Genomic DNA, 21,795 nt, shown 5'->3' with positions numbered 1-21,795 from the left:
TAATCATACACATACACACAAAATGTTTATTGTTTTAAGCTGCTTAGTTTTGGGGTGATCTGGTATGCAGCAATGGATACCCAAGATAAATACAAAGAACATGTTACTAACTCTCATTGGCATTAAAAAGAAAAAGCAAAGACATTTCTTGCCACAATTATGGAGTTTATTCTGCATGCCTCCATAAGGCATAGATCAATTAATAATGATTTCAAGAGCCACACAAGGAAAGAGGGAAACAGAGAAATAAAACACAGACCCTCCATTCAAGGAGCTTAAAGATGAGCTCAATAAAGTGGGCAAGGATGTACCACAGAGATAGACACAGGACGCCCTATGGAGACCTTAGGATAAAGTCAACTGACATAATCTGGGATGACAGCAGATGGGTGAGCCAGAGCAAAGTCTTGAAAGCAAAAGAATTAAAAGAGACATCGCATTCCAGCCTGGGTGACAAAGTGAGAGTGTCTCAAAAAAAAAAAAAAAAAAAAAAAAAAAAAAAAAAAGAGTCAAGGTGAGAGGCTCTAACAGTAAAAGAGAGGGAAGATTTATTGGGGAGGACTATTGAGGCAAAATTGACAGACCATGGGAAACAGCCACATGTAAGGATAACAGGGCAAGAAATGAAAGAGCCCAGTGATACTGCCAAATACAACCCAAGAAAGGACAGAGCAGGGCAGGTAGAGTAGTCTTCTCTGGAGCAGAAGACAGCTAAGAGATTAATTCATTTTAGACATTTTGAGTTGGACCTATGAATGACTGTCCAGCATATGTTACAATATGAAAATCTAATTCTGAAAGAGAATGAGGCAGAGGTATACATTTGGAAGTCATCCATATAAGCACAAGAGTTAAAACCACCAACATGGATGAAATCACCCAGTGAAAAGAGATATATTTGTATCAGAGAGGTCTAGAAGTGAAAGTTACTTACAGGGCTTGATGAATATATAGAGTGTGTTACTCTGTATCTTTTATAAAATCAATCACTCCTTAGGTCCTCTGTATTGGGTGGAGGGGGCGTGTGGCTCCCAGAAAAGGCAGGGGAGAGACCATGGCTCTGCTGCAGCTCATTTGCCTCCTGAAGGATTACAGATCAGGATCCCCACATTCACTAAACTAAAGCGTGAAAACCAATTGCTTACTTAAGTCCAGCTAATTTTCGAGATCTATGTGCATGCCAGAAATTATCTGGGCTCTTTTTCTAAGAGAATTCAGCCACCCTATTCTCCAACCTGAACATAATGAGCTCAGGTCAAGGAGCGTGGAATTCAGCTGACTATAATGGTTGTTTCAGTCTCTGCTCAATCAATTATTTACATTTAGGGCATCTTAACATTAAGCAAGTGGTACACGGATCTGATATTGTGTGTTTGGTTGCTTGGAAACCAAGATTTCTAAAATTTTCCTTCTCTGCTCCCAATTTTAACTATTGCCAAACCACACTACACACATATCTGTATGTACCATTTTAATCAAATACTAAATAAGCATATTCAACATCAATTGCTTAAGAATCTTTAAGCAATTGTATTTACCTCACACTGCAGAGTAGATTTAGGTCAAAACAAAACATCGAGTTCCAGAGGTCAGTTTCCAATTCAGTTTCATGGAACACACTGGGCTCTGATATTAGTCTGTGGGTAACTGCTAGTCAATCCTACTCTTAAATGTAATTAATTTACTGGTATAGTTTCATTTGTCAAAGTATGAGTACAATCTTTGTTGAGGTAACACAATTATTATGAGACAAGATAAATACTTAAAGAAATACTGATTCAACCAAAGTCCTTATCTCAAGGAAATCAAGTCCTTGGTTGTTGTCTCAAGGCAACCAAAATGTCATTATCAGTTATAAAGGCCATTACCAAGTTTGTAAAATTACATTTCAGCTTTAATTCTCAGTTTCAACACAGTTAATTATGTGTAGAATAGAGGCACAATACTGCAAAGGTTATTCAGAGGCTTCTGAAAGTCAAGGGCTTTTCTTTTTCTTTTTTGCTTTTTTGCTTTTATAATTTTTTTTAATTTTGTGGGTACATAGTAGATGTACATATGTATGGGGTACATGAGATGTTTTGATACTGGCATGCAATGAGTAATAATCACATCATGGAAAATAGAATATCCATCCACTCAAGCATTTATCCTCCGTGATACAATCAATCTAATTATATTCTTTATTTTTAAATGTACAATTAAATTATTATTGACTACAGTCACCTTGTTGTGCTGTCGTCTCATGACGTTCCCCTCACCCTGCGACACACTACCCTTCCTAATCTCTAGTAACTTTTTACTTCTTAAATATAGAATTTTAGAAGATATATTTAACTTTTCTTAAAAAAATTCCTCACTGTGTAAAACAAAATCCATTTCACTGCCTAGCAAATGTAGTTGGAAGCGAAGAAATCTGATGAATAAATGAAAGATTCAATAAATGAATGACTTAAAAGATGAACTTTTCTATCTCCTTTCAGGACTAAGATTTAAAAGTCTATTAGATACCAGCATCATGTATCTTGTTTCTTTAGCAGTACAGACGTAATGACATGTGCCCTACACAATCATTCAAATATAGTGTCAATCGTAAGACCCAGCAATCTTACCAGAGCCACTCCATAAGCCATTACACTAACATAGACTAGTAGTCTTCAAAATGTGGTCCCCAGGCCAGCAGCCTCAGCATCACCTGGTGCTGCAGAAATGCAAATAGTCAGGCCTCACCCCATACCTACTGAATTAGAGTCTCTGGGGCTGAGGCCTAGCAATCTGTGTTTTAATAAGCCTTCCAGGTGAATCTGTTACCCACTAATGTTTGAGAATTACTGATGTATATGTAAGTCCCATTATTTCAAGTAGATAAGAAATGAATATGAAGAGGAATAAAAATGTCATAATTTTAGTTTCTTAAAAAGAATAGAGAAATTCAGAAAAGGTGCAAGCAAATGTGACATACTAAAATGACAATTTGCCAGCCAAGTTGGACTAAAGATAGTCAAGAGCTGAAGTTGGGAAAACAAAGGAAATGCTACTTGGTCCATCTGCAATCCTATGAGCAGGATCATTTAGACAAAAACATATCATTGGCATAATACAACTGTTGTGTGTAAAAGCTCGGAAAATACTTGAAAAGAAAAGCTGTTAGGGGCTATTGGCCCCACCAGATATTAAAACATACTGAAAAGCCCCTATAATTAAAACAGTTTCACAGTCTCTTACGTAACTAAACATGCCATTGTCATGATACAGGAAGTAGAAAAAACTAGGCAGATAGTGAGGGCAAAGCATCCTTGGCAGAACTTCCCTTCTAACAAAAAGCAGCCCAAGAAATTGCTTATTTTCTAACAAAGAGTAGCCTGGAATATCAGGCTGCAAACATAGATAAGGAACCTGGAAGCTTGTACTGGAGGATGCCAGCAGTTGCACGGACAGAAAGGGCTAGCTGGAGCCAGGCATGTCCACCATGGGGGTTCCACCTCCCCTTTTTGAGCACATGCACAGTAAGAAAGAAATAAGCAATACGGAGTAGCTCAGGGTGAGGGCCTGCCTATATGATAAAAGATTGGGGTGGGGGCTTCCGGAGATTTGCACCCTATGCAGATGCCATGCCTGGTCCTAACTGGTTTTTCTCACCCTGTGTCCAGATATCGCCTCCCTACTAGCTCATCTGTATAAATTCCTGCATTTCACTGCAGGATGGCAACCCTTTTTCTGGGACCCCTCTCTGTAGCAAAAAGCTGTTCTTTTTCTTTCTCCTATTAAATTTCTGCTCTAAACTTTACCCTTGGTGTATCCATGTCCTTGATTTCCTTGGCTATGAGACCAAGAATTCTGAGTGTCACTCCAGAAAAACAAGGCCACTTCAATACAATCACCCTCATAAGCATTTATCTCAGAGGAATGTGGAAGACTTATGTTCACACAAAAACCTGTGATCACAGTAGCTTTATTTATGAGTACAAACCCAGAACCAACCCCAGTGTCCTTCAAAACTAAACAATTATACAAACTGGTCCATCCATACTGTACACTACTACTCAACAATAAACATGCAACAATTTGAGTAAATCTCCAAGAAATTGCACTGAGAAAAGAATTTTTAAGCCAATCCCTAAGGATTATATACTGTATAATTCTGCTTTTCTAATGCCTAAAATGACAAAATTACAGAAATGGAGAATATTTCTGTGGTTGCCAGAGGCTAGGGAAGATGAAAGAGGAAGTGGGTTTGGTTATAAAAGCAACGTAAGTGATCCCTGCAGTGATGAAACTGCTCTATATTTTGACTGTGGTGGTGAACACTTGAACCTATATATGTGACAGAATGGCACAGAAGTAAATACACACATATATACACAAATAAGTTCAAGTAAACGGCAAAAAACCTGTAGACTGTTATTAATGTCAATATCCTGGTTTTGATATCACACTACCGTTTTTCAAGATGTTACCACAGGGGAAAACTGGATACAGGTTACAGAAAATCTCTATATTATTTCTTATAACTGTATATGAATCTAAAACTAACACACAATAAAATTTTTAATTAAAAAAATCATGGTATTACATAAACAGAGAAACAGACTTGAAAGTCCAAAAATAGACTCATATACATATGCAAATTTAGTATCTGCAACAGGTGGCACCTGAAATCACTGAGCAAAACAGACTTTTAATAATGATTCTGGCCAGGCATGGCGACTCACCTGTGTAATCCCAGCACTTTGGGATGCCAAGGCAGGGGTACTGCTTGAGCCCAAGAGCTTGAGACCAGCCTAGGCAACATAGCAAAACCTCATCTCTATTAAAAATTTTAAAAACGACTTGGGCATGGTGACATGCCCCTGTAGTCCTGGCTACTCAGGAGGCTGAGGCAGGAGGATCACTGGAGTCCAGGACTTTGAGGTTGCAGTGAGCTATGATTGTGCCACTGCACTCCAGCCTAGGCAACAAAATGAGACCCTGCTTCTAAAGTAATAAAATAAAATAAACGGTTCTGAGACAAAAGAACAGCCATTTTGAAAATGACACAATTACAAGGGGAAAACATGGGTGAATTCCTCCATAACTTAAGTGTAGGAAAAAACTTTCTTTGACTCAAAATTAAGATAAGCAAAATGTTGATAAATTCAGCTACATGAATATTCGAACTTGAGCATGGCCAAAAAAAATCATAAGCAATCTCAAAAGACAAATGACAAATCCACAAATTTATGGGTATCTGATTGTTGACAGACAAGGATGCCAAGAACATACAATGAGGAAAGAACAGAATGAACTTCCATTCACAATTGCTTCAAAGAGAATAAAATACCTAGGAATCCAACTTACAAGGAATGTAAAGGACCTCTTCAAGGAAAACTACAAACCACTGCTCAGTGAAATAAAAGAGGACACAAACAAATGGAAGAACATACCATGCTCATGGATAGGAAGAATCAATATTGTGAAAATGGTCATACTGCCCAAGGTAATTTATAGATTCAATGCCATCCCCATCAAGCTACCAATGAGTTTCTTCACAGAATTGGACAAAACTGCTTTAAAGTTCATATGGAACCAAAAAAGAGCCCGCATCTCCAAGACAATCCTAAGTCAAAAGAACAAAGCTGGAGGCATCACGCTACCTGACTTCAAACTATACTACAAGGCTACAGTAACCAAAACAGCATGGTACTGGTACCAAAACAGAGATATAGACCAATGGAACAGAACAGAGTCCTCAGAAATAATACCACACATCTACAGCCATCTGATCTTTGACAAACCTGAGAGAAACAAGAAATGGGGAAAGGATTCCCTATTTAATAAATGGTTCTGGGAAAATTGGCTAGCCATAAGTAGAAAGCTGAAACTGGATCCTTTCCTTACTCCTTATATGAAAATTAATTCAAGATGGATTAGAGACTTAAATGTTAGACCTAATACCATAAAAACCCTAGAAGAAAACCTAGGTAGTACCATTCAGGACATAGGCATGGGCAAAGACTTCATGTCTAAAACACCAAAAGCAACGGCAGCAAAAGCCAAAATTGACAAATGGGATCTCATTAAACTAAAGAGCTTCTGCACAGCAAAAGAAACTACCATCAGAGTGAACAGGCAACCTACAGAATGGGAGAACATTTTTGCAATCTACTCATCTGACAAAGGGCTAATATCCAGAAGCTACAAAGAACTCAAACAAATTTACAAGAAAAAAACAAACAACCCCATCAATAAGTGGGCAAAGGATATGAACAGACATTTCTCAAAAGAAGACATGCATACAGCCAACAGACACATGAAAAAATGCTCATCATCACTGGCCATCAGAGAAATGCAAATCAAAACCACAATGAGATACCATCTCACACCAGTTAGAATGGCAATCATTAAAAAGTCAGGAAACAACAGGTGCTAGAGAGGATGTGGAGAAATAGGAACACTTTTACACTGTTAGTGGGATTGTAAACTAGTTCAACCATTATGGAAAACAGTATGGCAATTCCTCAAGGATCTAGAACTAGATGTACCATATGACCCAGCCATCCCATTACTGGGTATATACCCAAAGGATTATAAATCATGCTGCTATAAAGACACATGCACACGTATGTTTATTGCGGCACTATTCACAATAGCAAAGACCTGGAATCAACCCAAATGTCCATCAGTGACAGATTGGATTAAGAAAATGTGGCACATATACACCATGGAATACTATGCAGCCATCAAAAAGGATGAGTTTGTGTCCTTTGTAGGGACATGGATGCAGCTGGAAACCATCATTCTCAGCAAACTATCACAAGAACAGAAAACCAAACACCGCATGTTCTCACTCATAGGTGGGAACTGAACAATGAGATCACTTGGACTCGGGAAGGGGAACATCACACACCGGGGCCTATCATGGGGAGGGGGGAGCGGGGAGGGATTGCACTGGGAGTTATACCTGATGTAAATGACGAGTTGATGGGTGCTGACGAGTTGATGGTTGCAGCACACCAACATGGCACAAGTATACATATGTAACAAACCTGCACGTTATGCACATGTACCCTAGAACTTAAAGTATAATAATAATAATAAAAATAAATAAATAAATAATAAAAAATAAAAAAAACTGGTGATAGGACACTGGATATTCACATGCAAAAGAATGAAGCCGGACACCTACCATGTGCTTTACACAAAATTAACTCACAGTAAATTTAAGATCTAAATGTAAAAGCTAAAACAATAAAGCTCTTAAAAGAAGACACAGTCATTAGTCTTTGTAAACATGGCTTAAGCAGTGGCTTCTTAGATATGAAGCAAAGCAAAAACAAAAACCCTGGTAAGCTGAACCTCATCAAAACTTTGTGTTTCAAAGAACATCATCAAGAACATGAAAAGACAACCCATAGAATGGGAGAAAATATTTGCAGATCATATATCTGACAAGAGTCTAGTGTCCAGAATATATAAACTCAACAATAAAAACAACTCAATATTTAAAATGGGCAAAAGACTTAAAGAAGACGTTTCTCTAAATAAAACATACAAATGACCAATATGCACATGAAGAGATGCTCAACATCCTTAGTCTCAAGAGAAACAGAAATCAAATCACAATAAGATACAATTTCACACCCAATAAGATGGTTACAGTCAAAAGGACAGATAAGAGTAAGTGTGGGCAGGGATGTGGAGAAATGGAAACTCTCAAGCACTGCCAAAATTGGAAAATGCTACAACTGCTTTGGAAAACAGTCTGGCAGTGCCTCAAAAGGTTAAACATAAATTTACCATATGACTTGATAGTTCCACCAAGGTATATGCAAAAAAAATGAAAACTTTTGTCCACACAAAAACATGCACACAAGGGTTCATGACAGTATCGTTCTTAATAGCCTTAAAGTGGAAACATTATAAATGTCCAACAACTGATGAAAAAATGTTTTATATTCATACAATATTATTCTGCTATAAAAACAAATGTTGTACTGATGCATCTATAATATATATGAACCTTGAAAACCTTATGCTAAGAGAAAGAAGTTAGACATAAAAAAAAAAAACAGTAGTCAAACCCCTAGAGACTGAAAGTATAGTGATTGTCATGGGATTTGTGGGTAGAGGAGAGTAGGTGCCAAGGGGCATGGGTTTCTTTTTAGGAAGATGAAAATGTTCTTGAATTAGATGGTGATGATGGTGTACAATCTTGTGAATATGCTAAATATCACTGAATTGCACACTTTTAAAGGATTAATGTTATGGTATGTGAATTATATCCTAATCAAAAAAGAACGAATGACAAGCTAGAAAAAAATATTTGCTGCAACGTGTATCACAGTTAAAAAGCCAATAACACTAATAATATATACCAAGAATGTTTAAAAGAGAAAAAAGATCAAAAACACCACTTAAAAAACAGCCAAAAGACATTGACAGTTCACAAAATAAGATCTAAAAATTGTATTTATCATGTGAAAACTCTTCAACTTAACACATAATAAAAGCAAATTACAACTATGCTGCAATACCATTTCTCATGTTTCAGATCAGCAAATATTTAAACATTTGACAACACATTCTGTTGACAAGACCATGGAGAAATAGGTCCTCTCACAACCTGGCTTGTGCAAATGAAAACTGGTACAGCTTTTACGGAGGGGAATTTGACAATAGCTAACAAAAGTACTTACATTTACCTTTTGACCTAGCAATGTTATTTCCAGGAATTTACCCAGAATGCTCACCTCCAACATTGTAAACATATATATGCACTCGGTTATCCACGGCAGTGCTTCTGAACCACAAGCTGCTGGAGACAACCAAAATGCCGATTATTTACAAAACTGGCTGAGTAAGCTGGTAGGATGAACAAGAATGATCTCTATGAACTGATGAAAAAAGCAAACTACATATATATGAAACTTCATATACATATTTGTCACGGTGCTATAGGGTAGAAATTTTAAATTTTTTTTGTTAAAAGTGAGCAAATAAGTAGGTCTATTAAGAAAATATATATATAGAGAGAGAGACACAGACACACACGTTACCTTTGTGTATGAAAGAGTGGGAAAAGACAACACACGAATCTGCTTGTTTTTGCAAAAGAAATACAAGAAGGATAAACCAAAAACTAATGATACTAGTGACCTACAGGTTACAGGAACTAGGGTGGGAGTTGCATAAACAGAGCAGAGAAACTGAAAGAATTAGAGTCATAATGTTTCTGGGGACGTCTTTCACTTTTGAAACCATATTGTTTCATATATCCAAATAAAATCAACAAGCATGTGTGAAGGAATGCTAAAAGGGAATACAACAGAAACATATGAACCTTACTGTATTTCAAATAAAGAACACAGTAACATTGAAGAGAGGAAAAAAGGAACCAACCCAAGTAATTTCTGAATGCAGTACTTTGACTACATAACCTCAGCCTCAGACAAAAAGAACCATAAGCAAACACTAAACTCTAGTCATTAGGTTACTTTTTCATGGTGCTATAGGGTAGAAATTTTAAATATTTTTCTGTTAAAAGTGAGCAAATAAGTAGGTATATTAAGAATAATAAAGCCATGTTTCTTAGGTGGTAGAGTTACAAATATGGAAAGGAGGAATACTGCAATGAACCCTGTGGTACTAGACTGAAACTGAAGGTATCAGGATAAAGTCGTGGTTTTTCATGCATAGACGGACAACTAGATGGATGGATGGATGAACAGACAGCGGCATATTTATTTGTGTGTGTATTTTTCCCCTCACTTTGATCTCCAAGAAGACCTAAAAGTTATGACATTCTGGCAGCAATAAGCACATCTAGCACCAAGACCTGAACACCACTCTCCGCTAAAAAGAACCAGGGGTCCTGAGAGTACTGGCTGATTCCAAGGATGCAGCAGAAAAAGTACAAGATGATGTATGATGTAAAGAACAGTGATGACATCGTTCTTTACGCTGACAGGGCTCCTACTGGCCAGATTTGTACCAAGTTGAGCATCAGAATAAATGTTGATAGTAATAGTTTATAACATTATATGAGAATCCAAGAGGACATAATAAACATTAATGAATAAATAAGCAAATAAATACCTGAATACTATTATGAAGAAACAGCAGACAAATCTGTTAAGACACATTTTACAGAATAATTTGCCTGTACTCATCAAAAACATCAAGGTCACGGAAGAAAAAAGGATGAAGAACAATTCAAGATTAAAAGAAACTTAAGACACAGTAATTAAACACAATACATGTAGATGGATCCTGGACCCAGTGGAGGAGAGAAATATTATTAAAGTTATTATTGAGACAACTGATAAAATTTAAGTTCAGATTGTGGACTGGATATAAAAAGTTTTGTTTCTTATCACTGTACTATGGTTATATAAGAAAATGTCCTTATTCTTAGGAGGTATGCATTGGAACAGTTAAGGGTTAGTCTACAAGAACTCTTAAATGGTTCAGAGAAAAATAGTTTGTGTACAAGGGAGACAGAACTAATGATAAAGTCAGTGAAGCAAACAGATGAATACTGGTGAATCAAGGTAAAGAGTACACATGGAAGTATCTTATGCTGCCTGTGGAACTTTTATATAAGTTTGATATCATTTTGAAATTAAAAGTAATTTTAAAAGTATTAATTTCTTTAAAATATCAAAGCAAAGAAATATTTCTTTTTCAAGCAAAGAAACTCTTCTTAAATATTCCCTCTGGTTTGAATAAATTTCCCCTAAAATGTCACTGTCCTCTAGGACAGCTGAGTGAATTAAAAGTGGAAAAAAGAAGGGCTAGGAAAGAAAGATTATGCACGAAAGTGGATGAAAAATATTCTGACTCCCTCCAAAATGGACTTCTGAATTTTCTACATGATTATATATTTCTATATTACAGAATATTTCCATATATTTCTATATATTATAGCAATACATAATCATACAGAAAGTTCAGAAGTACATTTTGTAGAGCCAATATCACTTGCTTTTTTGTCAAATAAACTTATTTTTCTTAAGTTTGATATTAATTTTTTAATATGTAATGTACTTAAATGAAAAATTGCCTTTTTCAAAGTTCTTCACTGTCTGACAACTATGTGAGCTCAAGATCATTATAGTTTTCATTTTTAAAGTGCAAAAAACTAAGGCAAAGAGGTATAAAGTTGTGAGTGCATCTGCAACTGAGAACTGCAAAGCAACGCACGAGCTGAACATTCCGGAAGCCTGATCCAACATCCACATGACAACCACCTTGATTTTGTTTCACATCAACACATTTCTGGATATTGTCTCTGTGGTAAGAGAAATAACAAAGGAAGTTTTGTTATTTGCTGACATGTATTCACGGGAATTCATTTTTACCCAAATGAAATTAGAAAAACAATTTCCATGTTTTAATTCAAGATTTTCGCTTCACAGCAGTCCAACTACTCCTTTAGTAGCTAGCAACTTCATTTAGGATACTGAATTAATGCCAGGAGGGTGGATACAGCAAAGCTAAAACTGCAAACTATTTCCACAGGATACATATTTTTTTTTAAATATAACTACCACCACCACATTTTTACATTTCAGTATTCTTCTCCCTTGACATTATTTTATCGAAAACTGCCACTGTTGGTGACAGTAACCAAGAAATGGAGACTAGAGAAGTGTCTGTCTCCGTAACAAAAAGGAAAAAAAGAACAAAAGTTCACGAATGAAGTGACAAGTATTTAATTCATGTTATTCCAATAGATATTTTCAATTTCATCTGAAAAGAGGTTTATTTTTGCTTCTTTTCCTGTGGCTTATTGCAGTTTCTAACTCAAGTTCAACAACTGGCAGCAGCTTCACTTTAATTGCAGATCTGTTAACAGTAAGTCTGCGGTGCTGAAGCATGGATTAAACTGTTCCTCAGTAAATTTATACCAGCCTTGACATCTCTATGATGGATCCTTCTCCAGAACCATTAATAACAACACAATTAGCAGGTAGCTACGAAATGGACTAGAGTCACAGAACAACAATAAATCCATATTTCAGAACCCTGTGGTCATGTTTTTTGATATGATAATAAATTCCTAGTTCTTTGATTCACAAAGTTGCTAAAACCCAGATACATCTTTTGTAAAATTAATCAGAGTATGTGTGTTAAAATTTCAGTCTAACAGAATACATAATGGCCAAACGAGTAGAGGGAAAATAATAAGAAAAAATTTTTAATAGAAGGAAAGCAGAAAAAAGGAAAGCATTAATAAACAGTAAAAAAGCAAATCTAACACAAAAAAACTGAAGGATATAAATCCCAATGTAACAATCATCAGAGTCAATGTAACTGTTTTATACTAAAATCAACACCTAAAAGATCAATTCTCAGCTGGGGTATCTTTCCAGCCATCTGTTATTTAAAACAGACACATTTATTTAAAAGAACTTGATGGGTTACTCTAGAAAATAAGGAATACAGAAACAAAATGTGACTTTTCAAGAATGACTGCTTTGTTAAGACCCAAAGCCTGAGGATATTTTTTGTCACTTAACATCCTTTCTTTTTCACTAGAATATATCTTCCCCAAGAGGTTTATTTTAAAAGGACTTGGCCAGCCGGGCGCGGTGGCTCACACCTGTAATCCCAGGACTTTGGAGGGCTGAGGCAGGTGGAACACAAGGTCAGGAGTTGGAGACAATCCTGGCCAACATGGCAAAACCCCATCTCTACTAAAAAATACAAAAATTAGCTGTGCGTGGCAGCAGGTGCCTGTAATCCCAGCTACTCGGGAGGCTGAGGCAGGAGAATCACTCGAACCTGGGAGGCAGAGGTTGCAGTGAGCCAAGGTCGTGCCATTGCACTCCAGCCTGGTGACAAGAGCAAGACTCTGTCTCAAAAAAAGAAAAAAAAAAAAGAAAAGGACTTGGCCAAAAAACTGAAAGCATGTATTTTCACAAGTGCTACTGCGAAATGTGAAAACAGGTTAATTCTGCATGATAACATGTCAAAAGAGGGGGTCACACATGAGTCTGTATCTGACTGAAAGAGTCACTAAATACTAGAAAACTAACCTAAATCAGCTCATAGTAAGAAGAAGGCACTGGAGCTTCCAGTATGCAAGGTTGCTCAATAATAACAAGGAGACCAAAGGCATGACAGTATTTCTACAAACCCCGGAAAGCTAATGGTGACAGACTCTGCTGCTGAATTCATGGGAAATCATAGGATGAGAACATTTTCTGCTGTATGAAGCTGGCTATTCTCTCACTACAGCTTCTTTGCATTCCTTCTATACTACGCTGACCACTCTGGGTCACACAAGGCCAGACACAGATGTACATTTTTAAAAATTAATTGTTAAAAATAATCTCATCATGGGGACCAAACATCCCATTCTCAACAACTGATAGAACTAATGAATAGAAAATTAGCAAAGATACAGAAGAATTGAATAAGACATCGACCAACAGGATCTAACTGACATTTACAGAACACAAAGAATGCACATTCTTATCAAGCACTCATGAAATATTCAGCAAGATACACTTTGTATTGGAAAGTTAAGGGTCATTTTTAAAACCCAACAAATTTAAAAGAGTAAAATTATACAGGGTATCTTCTCCAGTCCTAAAGAATCAAACATAAAAGACAAAAAACAGAGAAATTAACCAAAAGACAGCAGTAAAATCATCCCATTGCAACCACCCAACATACCTATGAGAGAAGTATTATAACATACATTTTACATTCAATGAAAGCGAGGCTCATTAAGTTATGTTACATAAGCATTACGTGTTAAAGTTTATATTTAGGACTATCTGATTCTAAAGCCTGTAGTTTCCACTATACTATGCTACCTTTCAACAAACGGAACTTCCAATCCAGCAGCCAGCAAACTTTTGATCACACTCTCCTATTAGTTAAAAAAAGATTACATCGACACCCCAAGTGCGTTTTGTTTTTTTCATGTACTACCATCCCGCTATGTAATTCAACACACACACACACTGAAAAGTTGCTTATCTAAATAAACATAAATGGAAATTCTAATATTCTCTTTATGTGACACAGTGATGGCCATGTATATCACTTGAGGTTGAACATTTAATCTAAAACCCTAGATCTTTTCCACCTGCTATTTCCTTCTTCATCTTTACTCGTTCGGTTGGTTTTTTTCAAACCCAATCACATCATTGTGTGCATATCTTTGTTCAATTTTGTGTCCACTGCTCCATGCTATGAAGATACCTTTCCATCCTGAGCCTGTCATCCATCATATGATTGTCACACCCAGCTTCACAAAAGCTCCTATATTGATATTCCTGTCCTACATAGCTTTATCCAAATCAACAGCACAGGACTAAAAGATTAAATTCTTCAGTTTTGTAGATTGGTACTAACCAAGAACACTGAACATTAATTTGTTTTTGTTTTTGAGACGGAGTCTCACTCTGTTGCCCAGGCTGGAGTGCAGTGGTACAATCTCGGCTCACTGCAACCTCCGCCTCCTAGGTTCAAGTGATTCTCCTGCCTCAGCCTCCCAGGTAGCTGGAATTACAGGCACCTGGCACCATGCCCAGTTAATTTTTGTATTTTTAGTAGAGACAGGGTTTCACCATGTTGGTCAGGCTGGTCTCGAACTCCTGGCCTCAAGTGAGCTGCCCACCTCAGCCTCCCAAAGTGCTGGGATTACAGGCGTTAGTCACTGTGCCCAGCCTGGACATTAATTTTAAGCCACTTTGTAATTAATCTAATTGTTCTTACAATCCATACTTCACTATTTTATTTATAGGATATAAGTTTTTATTCAAACACCCCATGGAAGTTTGTGTGTGGTTATGTATCACTTTTCAGGCAAGTTCAATACTGGAAGAAACCCTGAGAATCAGCTAGTCCAAATTTTCTAGTGTCCCTAGGAAAACACTGAGCCTTGGAGAAATTAAGTGATTTTCTGAGATCACACAGCCCACTGAAACAGAACCTTCTAGTTCAGGGCTGAAATCATCTGGATTTAAACCTTTTCTTCACTACATCAGCAGCAGCCTAACAGAGAAAAAGGGAAATATTTAATGACCATCTATTGTGCACCAAATATCACACCCAGTGCAACATACTTTTTAACCAAAACATCCATTTACTGGCAGAACAATAAATGTCTACAGGCTCAGCTACAGAACATATGGGAACGAACAGTCAGAGTAGAAGGCTATAGGAAGCAGCAGTTCTGTGGAAAACTGGAGAACACATCCCACCCAAAGAGGTCCACAGACACATAGGTTGAGGAGTCAGGCAGCTAGAGGTACAGACACAAGGCTGCCAGATCTTCTGATTTCTGAAATCCAGATTATTATAGTGGAATCATCTGATGCTTAAGTGTTAGAAACTATTTCAAATTTAACACAGCCTTGGCCAAAGAAAGCACATGTGAATGGCAAACCAAATTAATGCATACCAGGCATTTAACATACATCTTATTAAATTCTTACCCTGCCAGGGTTTTAATGGATGAGGCAACTCTAACTCAAAAACACTAATTAAAGTTGTCCACATAGCCAATAGGTGGTAGAGTCATAATCCAAGCCTGTTTACTTAATACTTCCACTATACTTACAACTACCCTTACAGGCAGTTACCATTATCCATATTTACAGAATGGGGAAAGTAATCTCAGATATTAGTAAATTCTAGCCAAAAGTCATATCAAGAACCCAGCTTTATGAAAATTGAAATACTTTTGTCTTCCCATTTTAATGGCGATGAAGCGCTCTCAAGCAGTGAGTGTTAAACTAGAAGATACCTCCTAATTTCCCAATTATTTTTTGTTCAGCTTGAAAGTCAAGATTCTTGTGCCTCTAAAATGAACCAATTTCAACTTTCATGGAACAACACTAATTCTGAGCCACATCTGATGAAATAATCAGTAAACTGAGAGTAAACGCATTTCTGTGTTATACCACCAGTTTCTAACTCAAATTCCAGACAGCATGTAAGTGCAACATTGTGTTACAAGGATGAAGCCTTCTCTCCATGAACCTAAATGAGACAATCTAGAGCTTAGCTATTTTCCTAACCTCCACAAATTCATTAACATCTCTCCAACCCAGGAATACAAGATACACTGGTGTGAGAAAACACACAGACACACACACACACACACACCACTTACTTCAATGGATGACATTCCAAGGACAATTCTATGACACTGGCTCCCATACCTACAAGGCTACTCGGGAATGGCTCTGCCAGCCATCATCCTATAGCAACAGCATCTACTGCTGAGCCAATAAATGGAACTGAAGAGTTCTCCCAGGAACACAGACACTGCTGCCAACCAAAGGGAACCAAAGCTTTGTCTGAGATGGGGAAGAGAGCCAAATGGACTTTCTCCATGATATGGGATCCCAGTGTAAATACAGGAAGGGACCTTGGCGGCTGAGCTTAGCTCACTCCCATCCTCCCTTTCCCGTTCTTCCTCTGCACTCTATATTCTCTCCCTGGCTTCCCAGTTCTATCTCCAGTTAATTCCCTAGGAAGTACCACTAGCAAGAAATCTTCCATCACCTTTTTCTTCTCCCATTAAAAGTTACTTGAGCCTTCAGCTTCTTTCTTTCTCAGAAGATAATTTCATAACTGAATCCCTATTTAACTGTTAAATGATTTAATTAGTTCCCTCTCCAGGGACACCCGCACTTCAAGCAGGTCATAAACATGGAAAGATTTAATCCAAAGCACTCATTTTCCAGGGTAGATTTTCTGGTACCTTGGTAGAGCAAGTGGTGGTGATTTCCAGGGGCATCTTGGGGGAGTCAGTGCACACTAATTTCCAACAGTTTTTCAGACAAGTTCAATACTGGAAGAAACCCTGAGAATTAGCCAGGGCTTAATTTCCAACAGCTCTCTGATTTCCAACAGCTCTCCCCCCAATAAATACACTGTAAAGCGCCTGCTATACAAATGCAGCTTCCAGCTGCCCTCAAATAAACATCTAGTTTAAGTTTAAAATTGCTAGGGGATATCTCACAATGTTATTTTATGATTTAAATGAGCTTTTGTATTAAAACGCCTAGCACTGTGGCTGGCACATATAGTACATGTTTACTATTAAGCAATATTATTTCTTACTATTTTTTATTAATTGCTATTATAAATCCATTTTCTTCCACATGTCCAATGTGATGACCCAGCGGAATTCAGATGAAATAAAGCTTTTTGCCAGACATTCTGAGGAGGCAGGAAAATAAAATATGTCACTGGAAGAAATCAAACCAGCACTATAACTTGCTACTAAAACAGTATCGAAAATGGCTACTCAGCTTGCTGTAGTTCTCTGCTGTAGTTCTCTAAACAAATCTGAAATAGTAGCTACCCATCTGAGGGGACAATGGCAGATGCTCCAGAGTGGGGTTTTTAATTAACATTTATTAATGACTGTCCAAAAGGCAGCATCTTTTTTTTTTTTTTTTTTGAGACGGAGTCTTGCTCTGTCACCCAGGCTGGAGTGCAGTGGCCGGATCTCAGCTCACTGCAAGCTCCGCCTCCCGGGTTTACGCCATTCTCCTGCCTCAGCCTCCTGAGTAGCTGGGACTACAGGCGCCCGCCACCTCGCCCGGCTAGTTTTTTGTATTTTTTAGTAGAGACAGGGTTTCACCGTGTTAGCCAGGATGGTCTCGATCTCCTGACCTCGTGGTCCGCCCGTCTCGGCCTCCCAAAGTGCTGGGATTACAGGCGTGAGCCACCGCGCCCGGCCCCAAAAGGCAGCATCTTAATCACTGTTCATTAAACTGACTTTCTGCAACTAGAAAAGAGTATATTATTTGAATGCCAGAAAGAGGCATTTCCAAACTATTCAGCAAATAGTGTGAGCTAACAGGGAGCACCTGCTCACCTCATAAGTTCCTACCTGCAGTGGATCAGTTAATCCAATTCTCTATGCTCATCTACAACAGCTGTCTAACAACAAAGTTTTCATCATGCCATCAAAATTACATGGAATCTTAATGTCCAGGGCACCACAAAATGAGTATCTTGAAAACCTTCTATGAGGGTAACAGAGAGGTAGGGTCAACCTCTTCTGCTATAAGAATATTAAAATAAGAGCCAATATTTACTGTATGCCAGAAACTGTTTTAAGGGCTTCACATATTTTAACTCATTTAATCCTCGCAATTACCATTGTAAGAACAACCATTATTGTTCCCCTCGTACAGATAATAAATCCAGAGCATAGCGAGGTGAAATAGGCCAAATCACAGAGTCAGTGCCACAAATTCTAACGATTAGCTTATATACATTTTCCCTATTTACAAAGCCCATTCAGGCACATTACCCCAACTAGTCCTCAGAACTGCCTTGGGAGGCAGGGTAGTTTTACTACTTTCCTTAATTCACAGAGAAGAAACAGACTTAGGTAAATGACTTGCTCAAAGGAATAATTAGAATAATATCAAAATCCAAGCCAACCTCATCAGCCTGCCCATGTTTGTAGTACAACCACACTACTGCCGAGACCACAGAGCTCACATCTACATGGTGTTGAGGGAAAGGAGACCTAGAAGACAACCTGCCCCCAAATCTCTCTCTCTCCTATCATGCTCCAGATTTTACAACAGGTCATGCGCATGCACATCTATGACAGCATTCACTACAGTATATTAAAATTGTCTGTTCATGTATCTCTTTCTCGTACTACAGAAGCAGCTCTTGAAAAGCAGGTGTCTGTTATTCACTACTAGTAAGTGCCTGGCAGCTAACCAGTAGGCACAAAAGAAGTTAAACTGAAGTAGTAATTCAGTGTGTACGAGCTTTTCAGACTACATTTCTCTATGAGGTGAGTGACTAAACTGTATTTCACAACCATTCCCTAGGAACAGCCACATTTCATGGGTAATTTAAGAATTTTTATGTCTATAGTATAAGAGAGCACTTTTGTTCAAGAATACTTCAAACATTTATGTTCCACCCAGTGATTTTTTTTTCTGAAAGTCATTACATGAAATCACTTTTTTAATCTTCACCATAAGAATTTTTTAGTGTTTCTGGATTTTTAATCCCATTTTCCTAAATTGTGTACACTTTAACTTGTCAAGTAATCACATGTATAATTTAAACAAATGAGAATCTCATACATAGAAAAGTCTTTTTAAATAAATATAAAAGATGTTCAAAACATACTCCTCAATAGATTTGAAAGTAATTTTAACAGCTACCACTGGCAGTTATTTCTTCTTTGCATGACTAAGAGAATAAATAAATTAAGATAAAACATACCAATCACAGGCATATACTTTAATAATTTATTACTTGTGATATTGTAAACGCAACAGATCATTTTCATCAAAGAACTACCGGAAAGGTTATCCACATTACTTGCAATCTACAAAGCACTGGCATGGAATGTTTTTTCAATTATGGAACTCTCATCTCCAGTAAAAAAAAATTCAATTTTCAACAAACTTACAATTTCATGAAGCTACTTACCCTACTGATTTTATGATACATTAGTCAGTTAATCTTCTGAAGAATATTACATATTAAAGAATATTAAAACATCCCCTAACATATCTATCCCTGGGTAACTTTCTTAGTGCAAATCAGTGTACCAAAGTAATTAAAATAAAAAACATTCCAATAGAAATGATAAATTATGTAATATTGTGTACCGATCCATCAACACAATTTACATAGAAAATAAAGAAAGTGGAGTATTGCCTAAGCAGCCGATAAATCAATTATAGAAAGCCAATCTAAGAGAGTGATTTCTAACTCTTTCAGCTCTTTCACTCCAAATATGATTTCAGAGGACTAGAAAATAGAGAATTTAAGAGATGCACCAACTGCCACAAACCTAATCTTGACTTAAAATGTGCCAAGTTGGGCTTTCAAAGCACTTTTCTTCTGGATCACGAAGTGCAGATGCCTGTGCAACGTGACCTGGACCCACCTCTATCCTCCTCTTGGAATGCATCAGGCTGGTTCCAGATAAAGGCAAGCATGCAGAGATGGGTATGGTAACCCGCAGAGAGCAACAGGTTCAGACTACATGGATCGGACATGTTTAATGTGCTCAGAAAACACAAACAGGGCTAAAAGGCCAGAGAGTGTGAAACCAGAAGATGAGAACAGCAAGTACATCAGAAAATGTGAAAAATAAAGAAAAGGTTCTTCAACCACCATTTCAAAATATTTATTTTTAAATGATATGTTCAAATAAATACGCTTGGGGTTTTAAAATGCTTACTGATAAGATGCAATGTAACAAAAATTTATTCTTAATTCACTTTGAAAACTGATTATTCAGACTCAACTTATAAAAGTGCATAAATCAATCCATCTTATAAAACATATCGTGAAACAGTAAGTCATGTTGTGTGTTTTATTAGAATGGACTCAGTGCATATCATCACTTCCCAAGCTTTTGAGTAGGGGGCAGGTGTGGGGAGCCAGAGATTGTAGTAAAACATCCAATTTCCTTACCAGTTGGGCATAGGAAGAGGGAGGGACAAAAGACAGCATGTATGCCGAAGGTTATTTGAGAAAGGAAGTACTACGTAGTAGTTCCTTTCGTTGGAGACAGTGAAACACTTAGGTATTTATTTGATCAGAAATTACAGTCTTCTCACCTGTTGGATTATAAATTTTCTTTTTCCCCTTACAGTTTTCCACTTACGGACTCTAGCTTGAAGCCCTTAGGTGTCTGAAGCTTTCTAGAGGAAAAGGAAAATTCATGATGATCTGATTCCTCCTCCTCGTCTCTCTCTGCTGGGGGATTTTTCACAGCAAAGCAAAGAACTATTTGATCTATGAACAACTGCAGAACACCAGACTATGGTTTCTTCCAAGACGTCTTTAATCTCACTGCACAGCTCCCATCACATCCTCCAGGAGCAGCATGACTTTGTCATTCAAAGTAACAATTTAGATGGAAATTGTCTACATGTTACCAGGAGTTGGTTATTTTTATTTTGAACTATTACCTCATTTCCTTTATGCATTTTGACCCTACAGCACCTTTGCAGTTAGGTATTACACTTCTGTCACATGCTAATGTGTTCTCATTACCACCAGCATGCTATTTCTTGTTCACACTAGCTATTGGTTAATACAGTCAGTGATAATTAAACTCATTTTTATCTACACATTTATTTTCATAATTTTTTCTAAGCATTGATTTTCTAAGATGCCTAGACATGATATAGATAGATGATAAAGATTAACTTTCATCATTAAATTCTATCCATTCCGAGCCCTAACTATGCTTTCACAGACTAGTCTTACTGACAGGCATATTGACTCAGGGACAGAGTTCTCCTATCAATAAATCAAAACTCTCAATGGTCTAGCCAACAGGCAGGATTCATATCTATGTCTACATTTTCAATGACTGCTAATTCATTTATTTAATTAACAAATCTTCACTGAACACACAAAAAAATACGACAATCCCGCTTCCCTCAAGGAGTCCATTTGTTCTGGGGAAGCAGCACAGAAAACCATAGGGTAATATGTTATCATCAACACAGTAAAGCAATATTATGAATGATACATGAGCAAAGACAGAGAAAGGATGATTCAGTCTTCGGCAGCATAGGAGTGGTCAGTGGAGAGAAGAAGGAGCAGCCAAAGTATTAGTTTTTCCAATCTGGTTTTCTTCTAACTGGGAAAGATGATCATTTGACTCTAGATTTCTTGCCCTCCCCCAGTCTGCAGTTCTCTCCGTGTCTTGATGCCTTCTAGAAGCTAGCTGCTAATGAGAGAGGAGGGTAAAGTCAAAGCTTAAATGCAGAAGGAATGACAGGATAGCTGCTGTGTAAATACAGCACACAACTGCTCTTCCCAGAGTTTAAAAAGAAG

The 21,795-nt window shown here is 37.4% G+C and overlaps 1 protein-coding gene across 1 annotated transcript in view; it reads right to left on the bottom strand.

Moving 5' to 3' along the window:
- LOC105489072 (SH3 domain containing GRB2 like 2, endophilin A1) overlaps window positions 1-21,795 on the bottom strand; it is a 227,123-nt gene that overhangs the window by 126,414 nt on the left and 78,914 nt on the right. The gene's annotated exons all lie outside the window — the stretch shown is intronic.

This window comes from Macaca nemestrina, chromosome 14, assembly GCF_043159975.1.
Source record: "Macaca nemestrina isolate mMacNem1 chromosome 14, mMacNem.hap1, whole genome shotgun sequence".
Lineage (NCBI taxonomy): Eukaryota > Metazoa > Chordata > Mammalia > Primates > Cercopithecidae > Macaca > Macaca nemestrina.
Note: the sequence above shows the minus strand (reverse complement) of the source record. Positions and strands in the feature narration are given on the sequence as shown.